This window comes from Myotis davidii, unplaced genomic scaffold, assembly GCF_000327345.1.
Source record: "Myotis davidii unplaced genomic scaffold, ASM32734v1 scaffold69, whole genome shotgun sequence".
NCBI lineage: Eukaryota > Metazoa > Chordata > Mammalia > Chiroptera > Vespertilionidae > Myotis > Myotis davidii.
The window spans coordinates 626,040-632,976 of NW_006300363.1; the positions used below are offsets into that span (position 1 = coordinate 626,040).

The window sequence follows — 6,937 nt, forward strand, 5'->3', positions numbered from 1 at the left end:
CGCGGCAGTAGGGGCAGGGGCGGGGCGCTGCGGGCGGGTCCTGGGGACGCTCCTCTGAACCAACTTGCGATAGGCCCACGCCCTAAGGAGTTAAACCTTTCTCATGTTACCCAGCGGCTTATAAGGCGGGGAGGCCAAGCCTGCGCCTTAGTGGGAGCCTTTGGGGTTTATTCTCTGCCCTTCTAACTTGGTGAGTTGGTTTTATTATTTTACATGTTTCAAACTTTGATTATGGGGGTGGGTTTTTATTTTAATGTGTTAGGAGCTTTTTTTTGCTGGGTGGGTGGTGGGAGGCGGAGGAGAGCGCTTAACATCTAAACATTTAGGAGAGGTGATTGCGAAAATTATTCTGACACTTAGGAATGCTCAGGGCCACGGGGATGCAGCGCTCTCGCCAGTGTGGGCAGCTGAGAGTTGAACGATCACGGCCTGATACAGTTGGCTCCGGAAAATAGCTAAAGGCAAGCTTGGCCGACACTGAGTGCGCCCAGCCCCGCTTTAGGGGCTCCCCAGACCGCGGGGCAATTGGGGGCGCCGGGCCTCAGCCTCTGCATGGATTTTCCGCATGAAGCTGCCTGTGCGCCCCGAGTGCCATATGTCAGAGGTACCTTCCCTAGGCTCGCGCACGCATGCAGGGCGGCCGCTGAGGCGGCGCGAGGGAAAGTGGGGTTCCATGTCTCTCCCAACCAAAGCTCACTACCGGGGCGCCAGCGTGACCCCCTGGGAGGGGGGGGGGCATTTCCCTGCAGAGCACAGGTCCTCAGCGGCCAGCCCGCGCCGCTCAACTTCCCAGGTTCCCTGAGCTGCCTGCCAACCTCAGGATAGCGCCCCTGAGGCTGAGCAGTTCTGTAGCGAGGGAGGCTGAGTTTACAGAGGAAATGGGTTATTTCCTTCTCGTTTTCTTCTTTTTAAAAATTTTTTTAAAAACCCACCAAAACACACACACACACACGCACGCAAACAAAACCAACACGAAACTCCCACCAACCCCCAAAGTCAGGCGATCGAAGTTTGTGAGGCGGCAGATAGAATGTCACCGAACACGGGAGCGTTAGCAAAAGCTCCCCAAGAGCCAACTGCGGAAGGGAGCGATTGCAACTTGTCAACCAGGAAGCTGGTTGTGATTGCACTGCTGGGGCTCCGTGCCAGCCCTTTCTCGAAAGAGATAGCTCCTGTCCTGAGGAAGGACATTTCTCGGGAATCTTATTGTTTTGGAAACCATAATAAAATGAGCGATTTGTTGGCAAAAAAAAAAAAAAAAATACCAAGTGTTTATGCTGAAATCCCTAAGCGGTGCGTCTCCCCATGTCCCAAGCACCGTGCTGTGGCATGTTGGGGGGCAACAGTAAGTACATCCAGCCCGACAGACACAGAAATGCCTCTTCTCATGACGAAGGCGAGGGGAGGCAAGGTGGAGAGCTACAGTGTGGAAATAAACAGTGCAGCCAGGGAAGCTCCCTCGCTCTTAATGAGAACCACTAAGCCGACTTTCCTCTGTGGTTTCCCAGAAAGGACGTCTCCCCAGTGGAACTCCTGAGGAGGACACTTAAATTAGGGGCTTGGGTTTCAACATCATCATCTTGTAAAGCGGTGAATCGGCTGTGTCCGGTGATTCAGCGCTGCTGAGGCAGCCCTACAGGTTAGGTTTGGGATTTTTTTTTTTTAAATAGAGAATGAACTTTACCTAAATACAGAATGATTTTTTGACAACTGAGGTCGGAAACAGCTTGTCCAAAGCTGTTACCCAGGCCACACCTTTAAGAAGAATGGAGGTTGGCGATGCACTGCCCAGGCTTTGCTTATCCCAGCTGCCACCAACATTTCCAGCCACAGCTTGCATTTAGAACTTGACTCTGAGCTGACCCTGGACTAACACCCTGATGGTCTATAATAACCCGATATTTTGCATTCTTCGTGCCCCAGGTCAGATCTTTTCTCAACAAATCAAATCACAGTGAAATTCGCAGGCTTAGCAGCTGAACAAGCCTTGAAGGAGGACTCATGTATTTAAGGTCAAGACAACCCAACGGTCGTAGGAGATGGTCCAAACTGCCCAGCGTATTCTGTTACCCTTCCTTTGCAAGAGCATTAGGGTGGAGACAAGACGGTAGCCAGGAACCAGTGTGTGTTACGGTTGAAGAGACCCTCAGACTGCCATGTCTAACCCCTGCTTTCAGAGATCATGGAAATTAGAGACCAAGCGATACAACTTCGCAAATAATGTCCTCAAGAAGGACAAGCCCAGCAGCTTTGCGTGGGTTGGAAAAAATCAAAGGGTAGCTTAGAGCAAGTCAGGGCCCAAGGCTACCATAGAATGATAGGTGTTCAGGGCAGGGGGAGGTCTGAGATCATCGAGATCTAGTTTATCTGCACTTGACCTGTGGGTGACAACTGACCATCTGGGAGCAAAGCGATTCACCCAAAACCACAGTCACTCAACTTGCCTTACCAGTTAGATCCCCACACAGTAAACTCACATCCCTTCTCATCAGATAACGTCACATAAAACAGAAACGGATAGACATTTCCCTATTCTGGAAGAATCTGTAGAGGCTTCTAAGTAAGTGAATTCAAAAGTCGGGCCTTAGCTCCTTGCTCTGCGAGGCTGAGTTTGCTGAATGAATGGCGCAAGGAGAGCAGACAGGTCCAGGAAAGCATTTATTCTTCTTCCTCACTCGATGGAGTGGTTTCCTAAGGACAGAGCAGTGCATGGCTCAGGAGCACCCCAACACTCACAGTTTGTTTAGTAAACTTTTATTGAGCACCTACTATGTGCCAAGCATGCTGCCAGGCACTTGGTCTGGAAAGAGCTGCCGACTACCCTGTACAAAATATATGTTATTCTTCCATTACTGTCTATACTGTGGTCTTATCTTCAAAGCTAAATTGGGCAAACATAGCATGCTTCAGAATGAGGAAGTCATAGACCAGAAAGTAGGGCTAAGTTCAGGGGGGGTGGTTAGGGCGGGGGGCAGCTTTCCTTTATGGTATCCCTGTGATAACAAGAAGGTTCCTGTCCTCCAAAAACCTAGGACTGCAGGTGAAAGTCACATTTGCATGTAGCTTCAGGCGAGTAGCACAGATTAAAGCAAAGCTTTGAAAAATGAAAAACGAAGGAATCGAACACCCTGAAGGGGCTCAGAAAGCACAGCGACCAGATTTCACCCAGGTCCACCCACACCTTCTGAGAGCCGTCTAGCAGGTGCCCTTCTTCCCCGCTCCCCAGTGTCTGTGGGCCCCCAGCTTTGGCCGGAGGGATCGGGTGAGTAATAAAACTCAGTGAGCCTTAAAGATGCTCCAGAGACCTCTGACTAAAGGCCTGGCACATGAGGCGCCCAGGCCCAGAGAGGTGGAGGTGGAGTGACTGCAGCGTCCCACAGTGACCTGGTGAATCAGGTCACAGACCTCTCTCTGTCCACGGAAGTCAGGGGAGCTTTTTTTTTTTTTTTTTTTTTTAAGAAAATACAAGTTTCCTTACAATGTCTATAAAACAACCCCCTCCCTGGCCTTTAAAATGCTGTCCCAGGGGCTGATCCCACAGGGCCCGGGAGGCGGGAGATCTGACTCTGGACCATTTGGGTCAAGTTCCTTCACCTCCCTGGGGCTCAGTTTCCCCGTTTTGCAAAATGACCTGCCTTGTGCAAGGAGGAGACGGACAAGATGAGGTCCACACTCCCTTTTGGCCATCACGTTCTGTAATTCCAACTCCACCCTGGGGCTACAGGCTGATCCTAATCCCACTGATGGTGCACATGCAAACCACCGGTCTCGACAGGCAAAGAGCGGGGTGCGCCCACCGCCGGACTGAAACGCTGGCCCGGCGCAGAGCCTTCCGAGGTGGGTCAGCCTGTCCTTGTACAGAAAGTGCAGTGTATCCACGTCTTCTAAAAAGATCTGTCTTCATCCCGCAGTCATTTTAGACCGAAGAGAGAGTCAGTTTGCCTCTTTGGGCCCTCATCAACTTTATTCCAATATGTGTGTTTTTTTACCCCAATATGTTTATATTCAGGTTGGTCCTGAGCCCTCTGTTAAGACTCTAAGATCTTACGTGCACCCTCCCAGGTTAGAGTGGCTACAGCAATATGGCCTTGGACAGTTCTGCCTGTCCCAGGGTGCTGACCTCTGGAAGTACGCTGCTGGGTGGTGGCAAACATGCATTTTAATCTGCAGGTTCCTTATTGTTATCAACAAACACTTAAGTCTCGGAGCAGAGACCATCTGTCTTTTCACTACAGTATTCCCCAGGCCTAGCCTTGGGCCTGGCACTAGTAGGCACTTTTTTGAAAAACAAATGTATGTGCAAGGTACTTGGGAATGTGGGAGGGCGGGACATACGAAAAGATACGGAACCCAGATTTTGTTTTTTATGAGCTTAACATTAAATTCATCAAATATGATGGACTCATTAAAGTATTCAATGATGCCTGTCACGTGGAGAAAGCCCCTTAGGTTGAGTCAGTCAGAGGGAGCATCAGGGAAGATGGATTTTGATGGCCCCGGGCCTTAAAGGTGCCAGCTGTAGAGGGCATGCAGCCTGCGGAGAGGGTGTGGCCACAGGCCGGGTGCTTAGAGCCTGGAGGGCAAGGAGGAGTCCATTTGGGCCATGGCAGGCGGGTCAAGTTTTAGAACAAAAATAAGGCTTCAAAGATAGGTCGGGGTTCGATCCTGAAGGACACGGAAAGGCAGGATAAAGGTGGATTTGATGGCTCAGAACGAGGAAAGCCATGTAAAAATGAAGTCAAACCAACGCAACATTTCAGAAAGCTCAACCGTACCAGACACGAGGAACCAGTAAGAGACCAGTAAAGGAATGGTGGCCTGGGAGCGGGGTGAAGTGCAAGGGGTGAGGGCTGAGGACCTGCGCTGTAGACGGCCGCCTGCCCCCTCCCTAGGGACCAACACTATTCTAGAGTGAACACTGGGGTGAGGGGTGCGGGGAGGTTCTTTCCTGCGCCAGTGGCCTCATCTTGGGAGTGGATTGAAACATGTCATGGGGGACAGAGCCGTTGGGAAAACCTCATTTGCTGGAGGGCTCAGGTCAGGGCTCCCATTGGAAATCAGTTGCTTTCCAGGATGGGAAATGGGAATGACAACTGCTCTGTAGCTCGCAGCCTGCACCTCGAGCTGTTTAACTGCCCTTCCCGCCTTCCCAGCTGCTCTCGGAACGACACATTAACACCCGTGGAAACGCAAAGGCCTTTGCTGCAGGGAGCTTAAAGCTTCTTAAAGCTGCTTACGCCCTGTTTATGCAACCAAATACTTAACAGCAATAGGGCAAAAAGTGGGCATCCGAGCCCTTTCAGAGTCGTAGGCCACTGTGGGATAGTGATGTCAATAGGGTGCATCATGAGCTTGGGTCAGATTTGCTGCTTTTTAACATTTATAGAATAAACTCAGGATATGAGATTCTAGCACCAGAAATTGGCAAGTCTACTGGATAGAGGAGGTTGCGTCCTGTTACTTTTCAATTCCTCTTCATTTATCAATAAAACTTGCCTTAGTACTTAATACAGCAGCACACCCTAAAAATCCACTGTATAATTGTAGAGACTTCTTCAACTCAAGGTGGGTTAGCAGGAAGAACATAAAACCATGAACTCATTATTATAGATACGAATTTTTAGTTGGGCGCAAACCATGCATCACTGTCTCAAAGTTAGCAGTTGCAGAGCCTGAAAACCACAGTGTTTGTGTGCAACAGCCCAGAGCAGAGGACTTCAACTTCCCCCTCCAGTGTTAACTACAGTGCTTCCCCTACTTAGCGTGTTAAGGTCTGACGTTCATTGCCGTTTGAATGGAAAGCTGCAAGGTCAGGGTAACGTAGGGTTAAGTTAACTGGTTGCCCAGGTCATACAGGTTGACAATGTCTTCTTTGATCACTATATTCTATGTTTTCATTGATTTTTAGGGACAGGGATAGAGAGAGAGAAACATCGATGATGAGAGAGAATCATTCATCAGCTGCCTCCTGCACGCCCCCTACTGAGGATTGAGTCTGCAACCTGGGCATGTGCCCTGACCGAGAATCGAACAGTGACCTCTTGGTTCGTGGGGGCAATGCTCAACTGCTGAGTCATACTGGCCAGGCTGGACTGCATCTTATGTGCCCTGAGAGAATCGAACAGTGACCTCTTGGTTCGTGGGGCGATGCTCAACCACTGAGCCACACCAGCCGGGCTAGTCACTGTATTCTAGAGTAGCATTTGTGGTGTGCGTGGAAATTCAGTTGCTAATGTGCCAAGTGCTGAGCAACTTTGATAACTTACTCATGCCAAACTCCCAGGAGACAATTTCCACATTTGGATTTATAGTTACATCCACGTGGGAAACTGACCATAATCATGAGGTTGCTGACTGAGTGGGAAATGGGATCCAGGAGAGGTGGCTGGTAATCTGGTCAGAGGCATCAAGCACAGACGCGTAGGGTGTCTCTGGCACGTCATCGGTGGAAGGAAGGTGACAGGTGCGTTGTCCATGTTTGCCCCTTAGCCTGCTTTTTTCTAGGTTTCATTTCTTTCTTTCTTTTCTTTTTTTTTTTTACTACTCTGATCACTATGTTCTTGCCACCTCAGTAGGGGTGTTAAAGTCCCCTACTATGACTGTATTGTTGTTGATCTCTCCCTTAAAGTCCTCTAGAAGTTTTTAAATATATTTAGGTGCTCTTATATTGGGTGCATATATGTTTTCCAGGATTATATCCTCTTGCTGGTCAATCCCCTTTAGTATTATGTAGTGACCTTTGTTGTCTTTTAAAGTCTATTTTGTCAGATATGAGTATTGCTACTCCAGCTTTTTTTTTTCCATTTGCATGGAAAAAAATTTTCCATCCCTTCACTCTGTGAGTGTCTTTTGTTCTGAGGTGGGTCTCTTGTAAACAGCATATAATTGGGTCATGTTTTTGTATCCATTCAGCTACTCTATGCCTTTTGACTAGAAC

General features: G+C 49.2%; 2 protein-coding genes across 4 annotated transcripts in view; one reads left to right on the forward strand and one right to left on the reverse strand.

Annotated features, from left to right (window-relative positions):
- The window catches only part of ARSG (arylsulfatase G), a 92,563-nt gene that overhangs the window by 67,501 nt on the left and 18,125 nt on the right, over positions 1–6,937 (reverse strand). The window lies entirely within an intron of this gene.
- The window catches only part of SLC16A6 (solute carrier family 16 member 6), a 17,338-nt gene continuing 10,445 nt past the window's right edge, over positions 45–6,937 (forward strand). For both annotated transcript variants that reach the window (XM_006776660.2, XM_015572431.1), the window contains exon 1: positions 45–190. The gene's annotated coding sequence lies outside the window, so the exon portion shown is untranslated. The remainder of the gene's footprint in view (positions 191–6,937) is intronic.